The sequence below is a fragment of the Triticum dicoccoides genome, chromosome 6B, assembly GCF_002162155.2.
Source record: "Triticum dicoccoides isolate Atlit2015 ecotype Zavitan chromosome 6B, WEW_v2.0, whole genome shotgun sequence".
Lineage (NCBI taxonomy): Eukaryota > Viridiplantae > Streptophyta > Magnoliopsida > Poales > Poaceae > Triticum > Triticum dicoccoides.
In genome coordinates, this window is record NC_041391.1 from 542,215,686 (window position 1) to 542,231,712 (window position 16,027).

General features: G+C 43.6%; 1 long non-coding RNA gene across 4 annotated transcripts; it reads right to left on the minus strand.

Moving 5' to 3' along the window:
* Positions 1 to 2,727: 2,727 nt before the first annotated feature.
* Positions 2,728 to 10,367, minus strand: LOC119323010. Of its 4 annotated transcripts, none has more exons than XR_005156054.1 (5): positions 6,975 to 10,367; positions 5,703 to 5,761; positions 3,910 to 4,661; positions 3,772 to 3,809; positions 2,728 to 3,476 (listed from the first exon to the last, which is right to left on the minus strand). It is a non-coding gene; the product is annotated as an uncharacterized LOC119323010 (long non-coding RNA). The 4 variants fall into 4 exon arrangements; XR_005156053.1 differs by having other exon boundaries at positions 3,752 to 3,809; XR_005156052.1 differs by having other exon boundaries at positions 3,772 to 4,661.
* Between the last annotated feature and the right edge of the window lie 5,660 nt (positions 10,368 to 16,027).

A 16,027-nucleotide genomic window follows, 5' to 3' on the forward strand; every position in this document is an offset into this window, starting at 1 on the left:
CAACAACTATATATGCGTGGTAGGTGGCAGATAGTTGCGGCGGGTGCCCGGTAGTACCCACCACTCCAAACTTTGATAAATTTTGAAACCATCAGACACGAGTACCTAGATATAGCTGTTGCGGTCGCTTGGAAGCACCCGCCACTGCTTGGCGAGGAACCACTGGCGGGCACATCTATATGCCCGTCAGTGTTGCTTCTCGCCCATGAAGAATTAGCGAGCGTATAACAGTGGCGGGTCCTCAAACAAGCCCTCCTGACAGCGCCCGCCACTCAGTAGAGGCCACCTGTAAGGTTTTTCCCAATAGTGATGGGCCTACCTCGTAGGTATTCCCCAGTCAGCCGTTGGGGTAGGGTTGTTGCGCATGCACGCCATCATGTCTCGGGGGCACGGGGCACGTGGCGCGATAACAATGCCACAGACATTTTGCATCCGAACGGCCAGATGAATATAAGTATTTCCCTTAAGATAATTCTTTTCAAGAAAATAGACATACACACTTAAAATACACCCTAACCTACAACAAACCTATTACGACCAGCCAACCCTTTCCAGCCTCCGCCTCCTCCAAATCCACCCCTTCCCATCCCCGCCGCCGCCGCCACCACCACCGCGGGATGGCCGGTAAGGGAGGCAAGAAGTCCCAGTCCGCTACTGTTCGGTACACCTGCGCGTGCGCAGAGAAAATCGAGGGGCTGGCCGCGGGCACGGAGCATACCAGGAAATGCCAGGCAGCGAAGAAGGTGGCCGAGGCGGCGAAGGCTCGCGAGCTGGAGGCCCAGAGGGCGCGGGAGTTGGAGCTGGAGGCCGCGCGTAGGGGGGGAGCTCCTATACGGCGCATTAAGCGCCGGTACAGGCAACTGGCGCCCACTGGCACTATCTGGTGGGCCGGCCCAGGAACACGCAGAGAAAAAACCTCCCAAAAAAGCTGCTTCCAACAGGATTCGATCTCGCGCCGTTTAGTTATGACGCAGCGTGCCTAAACAGTACATCTACTATAACCTAGTGATTCATTACAGCGCGAGATGGTTAACAACAATACTAACGCACTACTTCTGGTACAAACAATTTAGAAAGACGTAATTTTTTGGAAAAGAAAAAAATCTGAAATAAGTTTTAAAAAATCTCGAATTAGAAAAAAGTTCATGTATTCAAAAACTTTCACCAAATTTTATAAAAGTTCACCATGTATTACATAAAGTTACATTTTTTAAAATATGCTGAACTTTTTCTGGATACATGCTGAACAAAATTTCTCTACACTATGAACATTTTTTATACACACTGAACTTTTTTTCAATGTATGGTGAACAATATTCAAATACACATAGAACTTTTTTTTAAATACGATGAACTCCTTTTGAATACATGCTGAACAAAATTTCTATACATGATGAACATTTTTTTATACAAACTGAACATTTTTTCGATGTATGGTGAACATTTTTCTTCAATACGGTTAACAAAATTTGGAATTCAGAACTATTTTTGAAACGTGAACAAAATTCGAAAACATGAACAACATTTGGAATTTCTAAAAACATTTTCTGAAAATTCAAACGAAATTTCCAAAAATCTGAACATATTTTGGATATTGAAAAAAGTTCATCCAATTCGAAAATAGTTCATCAAATTTTAAAAAGTTCACAGATTTTCAAAAAAAGTTCATTGAATTTGAAAAAAAGTTCATTGAATTTGAAAAAAAATTCATCGATTATGGAAAAAGTTCATGGAATTTGGTGAGAAAAGTTCATCGATTTTGCAAAAAGTTCACCGAATATGAAAAAACTTCATCGATTTTGAAGAAAACTTCATCAAATTTGAAAGAAAGTTCATAAAATTGAAAAAAAGTTCGTCGATGTTGAAAAAGACAGAAAAAGAAAAAGAAAAAGAAAAGGCGAAAAGAAAGAACAGAAAAAAAAGAAAAAAGAAAAACACGTGGTCGTGTAATTTAAAAAGGAAAACAAAAAATGAAAAAGGAAAAAGAACGAATAATAGACAGAAAAACTAAAGCGTAACCATATCCTGCCCTGTGCTCGCGTGGTTGAACTTGCTGTCCTTGATGCGGAGGTAGGTGGTTCGAATCCTGGTAGCGCCCTTTTTTGCGGATTAAGACAAAAAATAAAAACACATAATGGGCCGGCCCAGTTTGCCGCGGGGGGTGTGCGCCCGTTTGCGCACATGCCTGCAACGGGCGCCGTTTAGGGAATGCCGCTATTAAACAACTCAGGTACAGAATCCGATTCCGTTCACCCTTCCATGATTAGCTCAGATTGACTGCAGATTCCGAAATTAGCGCAGATTGACTGGGGATTTGGACGATTTTGGACGGGGTTCTGACGCAATTGTTAGAGCAAGATTTATAATAATCCAATGGCAGATATGGACGGGAGCGCTGACTGCGCCGAGTTGTTAGGAAATTAAAGGGCTTTTACTAGCGAATTAAGTAGTACTGTATTTGTTAACTGCAAAATTGGGTGGGAATAAAGTAGTTGTGCTGAATTAGAGGTAGGTAGTACTGTATTTGTTCTGCTCAACTAGAGGGATTTTACTAGCGAATTAAGTAAGTAGTACTGTATTTGTTAACTGCAAGTATGGACATTTCTCACAGCAGAACAGGCAATTTAGTATTATACAAAATGTTAATGCTCATAAAAGTCTGCTCATGTGTGCTAAGATTGCGTAAGCAAATTTCCAATGGCTGTTCATATGTGCTAAGATTTTCAGTTACAGCAAAAAAAAAAGTACTCGTTTTTTAACTTTTCCTGGCAATCTGGTACAGGCACAAATATGCGAAACTCTTAGGCCTAACTATACTTGGCCAAACCTCAGGCCGGGCCGGGCTTCGGGCCGGGCCTGGCCAAGCCCGACACAAAAAATCCAGGCCCGGGCCCGGCCATCAGGCCTGTGTTTCTGGGCCCGAGCCCGGCCCGAACACCTAAAAGCCCATCAGGCTTCAGGCCGGCCCGGCCCGACCTTCAGTAAACTGCAAAAATGACGAGCCCGGGCCCAGCCCGGCCTTCAGGCTCAAAAACTAGGCCCGAGCCCGGCCCGGAGGTAGCGTCGGGCCAGGCCGGGCCAGGCTTTTTCGGGCCGGGTCGGGCCGGGCTTCCCATGGCCAGGACTAGGCCTAACAAATATGCAAAGCTCTTGAGCTTTGGAGGCCTAATAAACCGGAAAGGAGGGAGAGTCTCCTGTGCAATCAGGATTTTACTCGTATCCTATGCTAGCTGTGGTGATAAATATGCGAAACTCTTAGGCCTAACAAATATGCAAAGCTCTTGAGCTTTGGAGGCCTAATAAACCGGAAAGGAGGGAGAGTCTCCTGTGCAATCAGGATTTTACTCGTATCCTATGCTAGCTGTGGTGATGCTTCCTGCACATATTTTATACCTTCAGTGTAGTAGTAGCCCAACCAATTATCAAAGAATAATAAGTAGTGACAATAGAGTCTCTTATATCACAGAAAAGAAAACCTGCCAAGTAAAAAAGACGGTCAGAATGCACCTTAAATCATTGCATACTATAAATTTTCTCCTAGATAATTTGATCATATACATAAACTAATTACTATGCATTGCAGCAAAGGCGGGCATCAAGGGCAGGAGAACAAAACAGCAAGTGGAGTATCATGGCAAAATAAAGCGCAATGTCAGGAGATTCATCTGTTCTACTGATATAATGTACTCCTTTGACCATATTATGCCTTGCCTATTTTGAACTCCTATGAACATATTACTTCACATATTACCTGCCGTGCTCACATATTACCTGTCACCTGTCTGCTATGTGCATGCCCATGTGATATTCTGCGATGGTTAAGTTCTCTTACTTGTTGAATTTTTTTATCAAACCTGATCAACAATAGAATCCAGAAGGTGCTTCTTGTGAAGCTAATTACAAGCTCACCATAATACAAGTGTCTTTTGATAACACACCGTTTGGAGGTTGATGATGAGGCCCAGCATTAGACATTGGCATTGGGATACCCAAATGTTTGTTGTTTGGCAGGTCATGGTATTCAGGCTGGGGATCAAAGCGGAATATTGGCCTGTCCGTGGCAACAAGCATGCAGCCCCTTTGTCCCACTCTCGGTTTTCCCCAAAATTTGGTAGCGCTCTACCCCTGCTCAACCCTTCGTCCCGCTCTAGGGAAAGAAAGAAGAACAGCGGCACATGGTGAGGAGATGAGAAGCAAAGCAACTCGAGGTCCATGGTGGCACAAGCAAGCACAGATCCCACCGTCGTCTCCCTCTTCCCCTTCACTCTCTACCTTGCGGGTTCCTGGCCGTGGAGATTGGCGGTGTCCTGCTGCTCGCCAGATAGATCCAGAAGAGGTGGGGCTCGACAGCTCAACAACTATGTACTGCGGTGAGGACGGCGCTCGGCAGTGTCACACTGGTCCGTGGTCGCCGTCATGGGCCTCATCCCTTGCTCGGACGGACGCCAACAATGGTTGTCGCCCGGAGGCAACCTCGAGCATTCCATCCATCCTCCCACACGTCGCCGTTGTTGGCCTCATCGCTTGCCTCGACGGACGTGAGCAAAGGACACACATTGTCTGCCCGTCGTGCTTCGGCACTCCTGGCGGCAACAAGGATGCGCGGCCGAAAGGCTCATAACGGGTTTGTGTGCGACCGCGACTCCCATGGCCTCCCGGCGCTGCGATGTAATGTCCACCATCCAAACAAGAATTAGCATTGGTCAATATCCATGAATTCCATGCGGCAAATGCATAAACATCCAAACAGCAAAATTCAGGATGTATCTCAATATCAATGTCTGGTGATTTGATATTGAAGCCAATTCTTTCCAAGGCCTTGAATGTCTACATCCAAATGGAGCACAAGAGAGTTTTCTGGTCAAAAAGAACTATAGATACCCATCAATGAATAAAAATTGGTCAAATTTGGCCTATCGGAGACTTTGAGCTTGCATATTGTGAGACTACTTCAATTACTCTATCGGAGAGTATGAGTTTGCGTATTGAGAGACCACTTCAATTACTCGATTTTCTTTGTGAGAAGACTGAGTTTTCTTGTCCATAAGAACTGGAATTACCCATCAATCAATAGAGAATGGTCAAATTTGGCCTATTGGACTATGGGTTGGCATATTGTGAGACTCCTTCAAATACTCTATTTTCTTTTTGTGCGTGTTTTCGATTGAGTACTGATGTGTATCAGAGTGCCAGACATCAAGTGATTTGGCCGTGGGCATATAAACCTGGTACTGCTAGCTGAAGATACCACCCAATAACCATTCCTATTCAAGTAGTAGTATTAGTACCAAAAATAGTATACACAATTATTTCAACAACATACGTCTCGTAGGAACTATATTAGACAGACAGGTTGGGCCACCTAGCTTGGCCCGGACAAGATGAGTAAAAGGAAGCAAACGGCTCTAGTGTGTACTCTACGGTGAAAACAATTCAGAAAACAAAGATGGTGGTAGTTGGGCCACTCCATCACTTTGGTGCGGAGAATCTAATGTAGAGGCTTCCTAATTTGCGTCAAAACCCAACCATCTATGATATTGATGTATCCATTACAAACAATCAAGCAAACAGACTGGGAACGAATTAAAAAATGCTATCACAAAGAATCAAAGCAAACCGTGCAGGAAGGAATTCGACAATGCTATCACAAACAATCAAAGCAAACCATGGGGAAAGGAATTCAGCAATGAAACTGAGCATACCTCATCTAGTTGCACATATTTGAGGTGAAGGAGGAAACGCCAACACGCCTAATGCTGGCCTGCATATAATAAAATTATGTGAGGCTCATCGCATAACTAAAGATTTCAATACAATATGATAAAATAATTAAGCTACCCTCCTAATTATACATCTGTATTGTTAATATGAACTTCGAAGTACTAGTCAGATTCAATGCACCGCGTTAGCTTTGAGGGCAAATGATGTCACAGAAATTGGAAATTTTTGAACATGCTTTAACGGAGAGAAAAGCAAATATTACAACCACAGCTACACCTCCTGTTTATATAAGGTCAGGTTACAGCAGGGCAATAGAAATGTTTAACAGACACAACTATATTTCCAATGATGAACAACAATGGTTCCTGTTTTTATAACAGACACAACAATATGCAATATGTTACAACAACAACACAAAATACAATACTAATACAGAACTGCACATTTTATTAAAACGGAAGCCATAAATACTTAAACATGAGTGATAAGAACGTGCATCACTCCCAAACGAGTTCATAAATCATGAGATAAAAATATGGGTACTCCCTTCGATCCTATTACTTGTCGCGACAAGTAATATGGATCGGAGGGAGTAGTTTATTTTGCAATGATGGAGAATAATAGGCATGCAGAACTAAAACAACTAAGTTTCTATCATGATCTGCCACGCGCATTCAGCAATGTAAAAAATCCCCGCAAAAAATACATGTCCAACATATACGATTATGAGCTCTTTGGTTCAAAGAACATGTTGGTAGGGGAATTTCCTTTGGTGCCAATATTCATCCATTTGGTTCAAATGAATAGAGAGCAGGGGGAAATGGAGGAATTTCTTTGGATACCAGTTTCAAAGAAAAATTGCAGGAACCATCTGGACCTCATTTTTCAAACTCCTACTACCAAAATCTTGAACAGCATACGTCTCGTAGAAACTATATTAGACAGGCATAGGCTGGACCACCCAGCTTGGCCCGGACAAGATGAGTAAAAGGAAGCAAACAGCTCTAGTGTGTACACTGGGGTGAAAACAATACAGAAAACAAAGATGGTGGTAGTTGGGCCTCTCCATCACTTTGGTCTGGAGAATCTAAGGTAGAGGCTTCCTAATTTGTGTCAAAACCCAACCATCTATGATATTGATGGATCCATTGCAAACAATCAAGCAAACAGAGTGGGAAGGAATTCGACAATGCTATCACAAACAATCAAAGCAAACCGTGCGGAAAGGAATTCAACAATGAGACTGAGCATACCTCATCTAGTTGCACATATTTGAGGTGAAGGAGGAAACACCATCACGCCTCGTGCTGGCTTGCATATAATAACATTCTGTAAGGCTCATCGCATAATAAAGATTTGAATACAACATGATATAACAATTAAGCTACCCTCCTATACTTCTGTATAGTTAATATGAACTTCAAACTGCTAGTCAGATTCAATGCACCTCGCTTGCTTTTGAGGCAAAATAATGTCACAGAAATTGGAAAATTTTAAACATGCTTTAACAGAGAGAAAAAAGCAAATATTCACAGCTAGACCGCCTGTTTATATAAGGTCAGGTTATACAAAAGGGCCATAGAGATGTTTAACAGACAACTATATTTCCAATGATGAACGTGGAAGTTGTATAACAGATACAACTATACGCAACATGTAATAACAAGAAAAAATGGTGACTGTCAACTCATGAAACGATGGAAACATACATCTGCTATGCTAATAACTACAGCATATTGCTCCTAACTTTTCTATCTACCAAGAGGTACGACTACATCTGTATAAACAAAAAAATAATTGACCCTTCTTACACTTCTATGGTAAAAGTAACACAAAATAAAATACTAACACAGAACTGCACATTTCATTAGCACCGAAGCCATAAATACTTGAACATGAGTGGTAAGAATGTGCATCGCTCCCAAACCAGTTCATAAATCAAGAGATAAAAATATGAGTGGTTTATTTTGCAATGATGGAAAATAATAGGCACGTAGAACTAAAATGACCAAGTTCCTACAACTGCCACACTTACTCTGCAATGCAGAACATCCCCGCAAAAACCATCTGGACCTCATTTTCCGAACTCCTACTACCGAGGTCTTTAATTGCGTAATAGCATCCTAGATTTGACCACATTTTTATTAATAATCCCGAGTTTTGTGAACCAAATACAGTTGACAAAATTCCTATGTTTTCTTATCACACGCATTTCTACCTTATTCTTGTGTCTATTCCTACATATCATCAGAACAAAACATGCCCTTAAATTTTAAAGAATTAACACTATAATAAATATATTTTTAATGAGGAACATTAGAAGTATGATATTCAAAACTCATTTTCCCACGATGTAGAATCATATCGTAATATATATAAAGCATGTACAATTATGTCTTAATAAACTTATTATTTTCTCATAATGTAAAATCATAAGACATCTACAGCATATACAGTCAAGTTTCAATTGTACAATATCAACACAGTTATGTACTCCCTCGGTTCATAATTATAAGATGTTTTGGATATTCCAATATAGACTACATACAGACAGAAATGAATGAACAAACACACTAAAATGTGTCTATATCCATCCTATTTACAAAGAAGTTAGAACATCTTATATTTGTGAAGGGAGGGAGTAGTATATTATACTAGTCGCCGTGATAACATACATGTACAAACATCATCTTGTCCAACGATGTGTAGTTTCTCACTGATGTACAATCATAAAACATGTACAACGCATATACCTAAAATTTAATAAATATTATAGTTCTATAATAATAATTGTACAATGCTAACATAGTTATATGGTTAATTTAGCTAGTTACTTGATTAAGAAATAACATGTGTAGGCTATTATCTTGTTTAAAAATGTATACCGAGGCTTAGTTTGTGGATTGCTGAACTATGATTAGTGTTAACTACTCTGCAATAATCACTGCAGTAAGGAAAAAAGATGAGCAGACAATAAAATAGGCAAAAGCTGGAATGTAATAATCCACGGCAATGCCAAACACAGCCTAAATTTACAATAGTGTGTACTAATCTCTTTCAAAAGTCAATTTCTCTAAGTTTCGTTTGTAGAAAATGATAATAAAATATCGACAACCAAAATACCACATGGATCATTGACTAACGTGCTAAAAGGCCCCACAGGAGGTAGGGGGTCTGAGGAAGGATTATACAAGGCAACCCTTACCCCTACACAGTGCAATGCAGAGAGGCCACGTCAAACCCAGGACCTCTTGGCACAAGTTGGGGCCCGTCCTTCACATCAAATGCTATATCCATAATATATTTTCGTATTTATTTATTTATTAGTATTATTGAAATTGATATTCCTTTTTCTATAAATTCTATAAACTTGTTAAAAAAATAGAAAAATTATATTTCTATAAATTATATACACCTTTTAAAAAGAAAACGGAGTGAGTAAAATTGTGAGTGATAAACATGGAATCACATATCATCATCTGTAAGGCTTAATTTGCACTAATCTAAAATCATAGACATGTAGAACAAATAGAAAAATAATCGATAAAAGTGAATAATTATTATTATTATTATAAAAAATAGCCACAAAATAACATGGTCACACTTAATTACCTTGGTACCAATAAAAACATTTAAGCCATATAATTTTATCAAACTATCCAAAAACCAGTAAGTCTGTTCCTTGTGGTATTTTATCGATTATCATGGCTAGCCTCCAAGCAAAATATCAATCTCCTCAGGCAACCATTGCACCTCACTGGCCTGCTCCAAACCACTACCTCGCATGCGGATGTCATCATCCTGCATCAGAGATCTGAAGCTGATTATGGCTTATCTTCAGCCAAGGCTACAGTAGATCATAGCAGATCAAACAGATCTAGGCTTCTGCTACAGACATCAAACAGTAGCCGCATTATAAGGCTAGGGAGCTCGCCTGGGGTAGGTAGACGAGAAAGCTAGATCCAAATTTCTCAGTGGGAGAACTCGATCGACCCACCGTGCCACCACAGCCACCGGGTTATAGCAAAATTACCTCTGGTTAATCACATCGCCGGTAGCATGTATCAGCCACTAGCCAAGGCCCTAGCAGTGGAGACCGGCACGTCTCTCCTTGCAGATCTGAGTCACCCACCGGTACCTTCAGATCTGTCGCGGTCAACGCCATAGAGGGATGCGCCTCCGGTAGATCTGCGACAATTATATTGCCGTCCTGGAGTCTATAGAGAACAGTCACCGGCGCAGGGCGGCGACGGACCGCCCCTCCCATCAGTCAGATCAACTCACCAGTTTGTCATCAGGCCTCGACAGAGGCCGGCCATGGAAGTCAGCTACCATCGCACCGTCTCTGCATCGGGAAATTCGGAAGGATGACCGGGCCTCCGCGCCTCCAACTCCTCCATTCACAGGAGGCGCAGAAACCGGGAAAACTTGCCCCGAGCACCAGAAGCTCGCCCGAGCGCGTCAAACGCACCGCCGAAGGTACGGCGGCAGCGTCGCGTACGAGGGAAGGAAGGGGCCTGCGGCGGCGGCCAGGTGGTGATGCGGCGTCGGACAGGGCATGAGGCAGGCGGCGTATAGGGTTTGAGAGGCGTGCAGAGGAACGAGAGAGATGGGGATTCCGGCTCTGTTCGATGCCAAAACAATATCGCGACCTAAAACTCGCTGCGCGTTATAGTATACGGAAAGCGACTGCATGTGGAAAAGCGGGCGCCGTACACCGGTGCACCGGGTGTAGGCCCATTTGTCCGTCTCACTTTTCTCGTGACGCATAACTTTGCTGCTTACGTCCTGTACTTTTTGCCTGACTCTTTTTTGAGGTTAGCGCATTCACTCGATTTTGTTAGATCCGTATTCTCTCTTGACTTTTCTCCTTGTACTTTTGTTTTCTCTTTTTTCTTTAGAGTTGGTATTTTTCTGTTTCTAACATCACACACTCTGCTAACTTTAATAAGGAAACACATGCTCAACTGCTAGAGCTAACGCGGCCGCAAATCGGTCTCTATTAAGGAAAAACATGCTCAACTGCTAGATCAAACACAGCCGCAAATCGGACTCTATCCCTTCGCGGACACAGGGACCGGCATTTCAAAAGAAAATTGAATAAATCAGACGAAATTTATGCAAACGGGACCTAATTCATGCAAAGTTTAACATACTCCCTCCTTTTCGTAATACTCCCTTGGTTCCATAATGTGAGACCTTTTAACTTTTTTTATTCGTATGTATCTAGACATATTTTAGTATGCACATGTTCACTCACTTTATTATGTATGTAGTCAACATTTTGAAATAGCTAAAAGGTCTTATATTAGGGAACGGAGGGAGTATATTGTTTCGTCCGGTGGGCTGCTTGAAGGCAGGAGGTTCCCACCGAGCTGTCTGGGCCTTCCAGGCGCTTTCCATTGCGCAGTACTTCTGTACGGTGTGTGTCAGATCTGTAAAGTGCAGTATGCGGCGGCGGTTGAGGGCGTTAACGATTTCCTCGTCCGTACAGTTGCGGCAAAATACTGAAACCGCGTCGTCGTCGCAACAATCTTTGATCTTGTTTTTAACAAGGAGGAATCTAGCCCAAAAGTGATGGACCGTTTCCTCAGGTTGCTGTCGTACGTATTAGGTCGCATACATCTGGAGGACTTGAATTGCTTGGGGAATATTGCTTGTGGTGGGTGGGCGGGTTAAAATCCGAACCCTGACCCACTATTGCATCCGGAGTTTGAAGAATTTCTGAGGTCACCAGCCCAGGATCCGGAGTGTCCTGGTGGCTTTTGGACTCAACGCCCAGTCTTATGTTCGGAGGACATGAGGTCTCTTCCCGAAGATGGGTATCCGGCTCGCAGGACTCGGAAATCCGAACATAGCTTGTTCTTAACTTAGGGGGAGAAGTATTCTCGGCTTGTTCCTCCACGACCGCTACCAGATGGGTGATCGACGGGGACCTGATTTCCCTCTAATCGGGTTTAAGCCCAATCTGATCGTAGTCTGTTGCAACTCCTAGGGCGACGATGCGATCTAGTAGCTCGTTTAAGGATGAGACATCTGTTGGATCCAACTTTTCAGAGTGTTCAAGGCCGATGCGAAGACGATGTTTAGCGATTTCGAGGGCTGCCTTTGGCTTAAAAGCCGCGCGGGCGCTGAGGGAGTCCTGGACTAAGGGGTCCTCGGGCGTCCGGCCTGTTATCCATGGGCCGGACTGATGGGTTGTGAAGACATGAAGGCCGAAGACTGTACCCATGTCCGGATAGGACTCTCCTTGGTGTGGAAGGCAAGCTTGGCGATCAACTATGAAGATTCATTTCTATGTAACCGACCCTATGTAACCCTAGATCTCCCCGGTGTCTATATAAACCGGAGGACTTAGTCCGAATAAGGAGAGATACTCATTACCATAGTCATACAGGCTAGACTTCTAGGGTTTAGCCACTACGATCTCGTGGTAGATCAACTCTTGTAATACTCATATTCATCAAGATCAATCAAGCAGGAAGTAGGGTATTACCTCCATAGAGAGGGCCCGAACCTAGGTAAACATCGTGTCCCCTGTCTCCTGTTACCATCGACCTTAGACGCACAGTTCAGGACCCCATACCCGAGATCCGCCGGTTTTGACACCGACATTGGTGCTTTCATTGAGAGTTCCACTATACCGTCGACAAAAGGTTCGATGGCCCCCTCGATCGTCTATAGTGACGTTGTCCAAGGGGAAACCTTCCTCCCCGGACAGGTTTTCGTATTCGACGGCTTCATACTGCGGGCCAACTCGCTCGGCCATCTAGAGAAGATCGATGGCTACGCCCCTGGCCACCAGGTCAGATTCGGAAGCTTGAATTACGTCACGGATATCTGTGGAGACTTGATCTTCAACGGATTTGAGACCACGGCGATCGCTCCCCCTCGCTCCGATGAACATGACTTAAATCTGTCATCGGACCATATTCAGGAGATGGTTCCTGTAACTGCTACGACCTTAGATCTGGAGCAGATTGCGCCATCCGAAGCCACCGAGTCTGCGGTGTTGGAGCCGCACACAGACTCGACACCTGGGAATATCTGCGTCAACGGAACTTCGGAATCGCCTCCGGCTATAAATTCCGAACTGCGCACGCCCGCGGACGCCGAACTTGATCGTTTATTGATCTTCAAATTCAGCGCCGCATACATCTTTCAGCACTCACCTTTGGGCGATGTGCTGAACTCTTTTAAGAACCTATCCTTGGCGGGGAACTCGCAGCCGAACTATGTCCGGTTTGAACTAGGGGCTGAGGATGGAGAATTTAGCTTCCCACCCGCCACCCACTTAATAGCTACTGTCGAAGACTTAATCGACATGCTTGATTATGTCTCCGAAGACATCGACGGTATGGACGACGATGTCGACAAGGAGCAAGGCCAGGACCCGCCATTCACTGGACGACGGACGGCCACTTCCTCATATGACGTCTACATGGTAGACACGCCGAAAAATAATAACGGCGGTGACCAGGAAAACCCAGAAAAGGAGGACCTTCCTAAAACACAACCAAAGCACTAGCGTCAGTGGCACCGCTCTAAATCCCGCCGGCACAGGAGACGACAACACTCCAGATGGTGCCGAAGACACAGAAGACCCCGATGAACAAACTGCTGAACAAGACAATCGGGAATCAGGGCATGTCAGCCCTGACGAATAGGCCATAGAAGAAGACTTGGAGGTCGATATCTATCGTCTGCCCTCCGAGGAGGAGATGAAACTCGGCAAAGAAGACTTCATCGTGCCTGAGGAGCCTCTGGAGCAGGAGCGTGTTAAGCTTCATCTCATAGCCACTGCAACGAGCCTGAAAAAGAACAACAGCAGCTTCAAGCTGAACAAGACCTGCTCGTCAACAGATGGACCGATGTCCTGGCAGCCGAATAATACGGCCTCAAGCGTCTAGCCAAGAGCTACCCGAAAGGCAGACCGCTACCTCAGTTTGATGAGGAGGCGCCTGATACGTCCATTTTGCATCATGCTTTTATATCAATATTTATTACATTATGGGCTGTTATTACACATTATATCTCAATACTTATGGCTATTCTCTCTTATTTTACAAGGTTTACCATGAAGAGGGGGGATGCCGGCAGCTGGAATTCTGGCTGGAAAAGGAGCAAATATTGGAAACCTATTCTGCACAGCTCCAAAAATCCTGAAACTCCACGGAAGTCAGTTTTGGAATTAATAAGAATTACTGAGCGAAGAAAACACCAGAGGGGGCCCACACCCTGGCCAGGAGGGTGGGGGGCGCCCCCTGTCTCCTGGGCCCCCTGGTGGCCCTCCGGTGCCCATCTTCTGCTATATGAAGGCTTTTACCCTGGAAAAAATCAGAGGCAAGCTTACGGGATGAAACTCCGCCGCCACGAGGCGGAACCTTGGCAACCAATCTAGGGCTCTGGCAGAGCTATTCTGCAGGGGAAACTTCCCTCCGGGAGGGGGAAATCATCACCATCGTCATCACCAACGATCCTCTCTTCGGGAGGGGGTCAATCTCCATCAACATCTTCACCAGCACCATCTCCTCTCAAAACCCTAGTTCATATCTTGTATCCAGTCTTGTATCAAAACCACAAATTGGTACCTGTGGGTTGCTAGTAGTGTTGATTACTCCTCGTAGTTGATGCTAATTGGTTTACTTGGTGGAAGATCATATGTTCAGATCCTTAATACATATTATTACTCCTCTGATTATGAACACGAATATGCTTTGTGAGTAGTTACGTTTGTTCCTGAGGACATGGTTGAAGTCTTGCTATTAGTAGCCATGTGAATTTGGTATTCGTTCGATATTTTGATGAGATGTATGTTGTCTTTCCTCTAGTGGTGTTATGTGAACGTCGACTACATGACACTTCACCATTATTTGGGCCTAGAGGAAGGCATTGGGAAGTAATAAGTAGATGGTGGGTTGCTAGAGTGACATAAGCTTAGACCCTAGTTTATGTGTTGCTTCGTAAGGGGCTGATTTGGATCCATATGTTTAATGTTGTGGTTAGGTTTACCTTAATACTTCTTTTGTAGTTGTGGATGCTTGCAATAGGGGTTAATCATAAGTGGGATGCTTGTCCAAGTAAGGGCAGTACCCAAGCACCGGTCCACCCACATATCAAATTATCAAAGTACCGAACGTGAATCATATGAGCGTGATGAAAACTAGCTTGACGATAATTCCCATGTGTCCTCGGGAGCTCTTTTCTCATTATAAGAAATTGGTCAGGCTTGTCCTTTGCTACAAAAAGGATTGGGCCACCTTGCTGCACTTTATTTACTTTCATTGCTTGTTACCCGTTACAATTTATCTTATCACAAAACTATCTGTTACCTACAATTTCAGTGCTTGCAGAGAAAACCTTACTGAAAACCGCTTGTCATATCCTCTGCTCCTCGTTGGGTTCGACACTCTTACTTATCAAAAGGACTATGATAGATCCCCTATACTTGTGGGTCATCAAGACTCTTTTCTGGCGCCGTTGTCGGGGAGTGAAGCGCCTTTGGTGAGTGGAACTTGGTAAGGAAACATTTATATAGTGTGCTGAAATTTCTGTCACTTGTTACTATGGAAACTAATCCTTTGAGGGGCGGGGTATCTTCACCCCGACCACAAGAGCAAAGAGTTTCTCCTCAACCTACTGAACCTACTGAAAATATTTACTTTGAGATTCCTTCGGGTATGATAGAGAAACTGCTAGCTAATCCCTTTGCAGGAGATGGAACATTGCATCCCGACTTACACCTTATCTTTGTGGATGAAGTTTGTGGATTATTTAAGCTTGCAGGTATTCCCGATGATGTTGTCAAAAGGAAGGTCTTCCCTTTATCTTTGAAGGGGGATGCATTGACATGGTATAGGCTATGTGATGATACGGGATCTTGGAATTATAAACATTGAAGTTGGAATTTCACCAGAAGTTCTATCCTATGCATCTTGTTCATCATGATCGTAATTACATATATAATTTTTGGCCTCGCGAAGGAGAGAGCATCGCTCAAGCTTGGGGGAGGCTTAAGTCAATGTTATATTCATGCCCCAATCATGAGCTCTCTAGAGAAATGATTATTCAAAAATTTTATGCTCGGCTTTCTCCTAACGATCGCAACATGCTCGATACTTCCTGTGCTGGTTCTTATATGCTGAAGACTATTGAATTCAAATGGGATCTATTAAAAGAATTAAACGCAACTCTGAATATTGGGGTTCCGACGATGGTAAGGAGTCGGGTATGACACCTAAGTTTGATTGTGTCAAATCTTTTATGGATACCGATGCCTTTCGTGGATTTAGCGCTAAGTATGGAC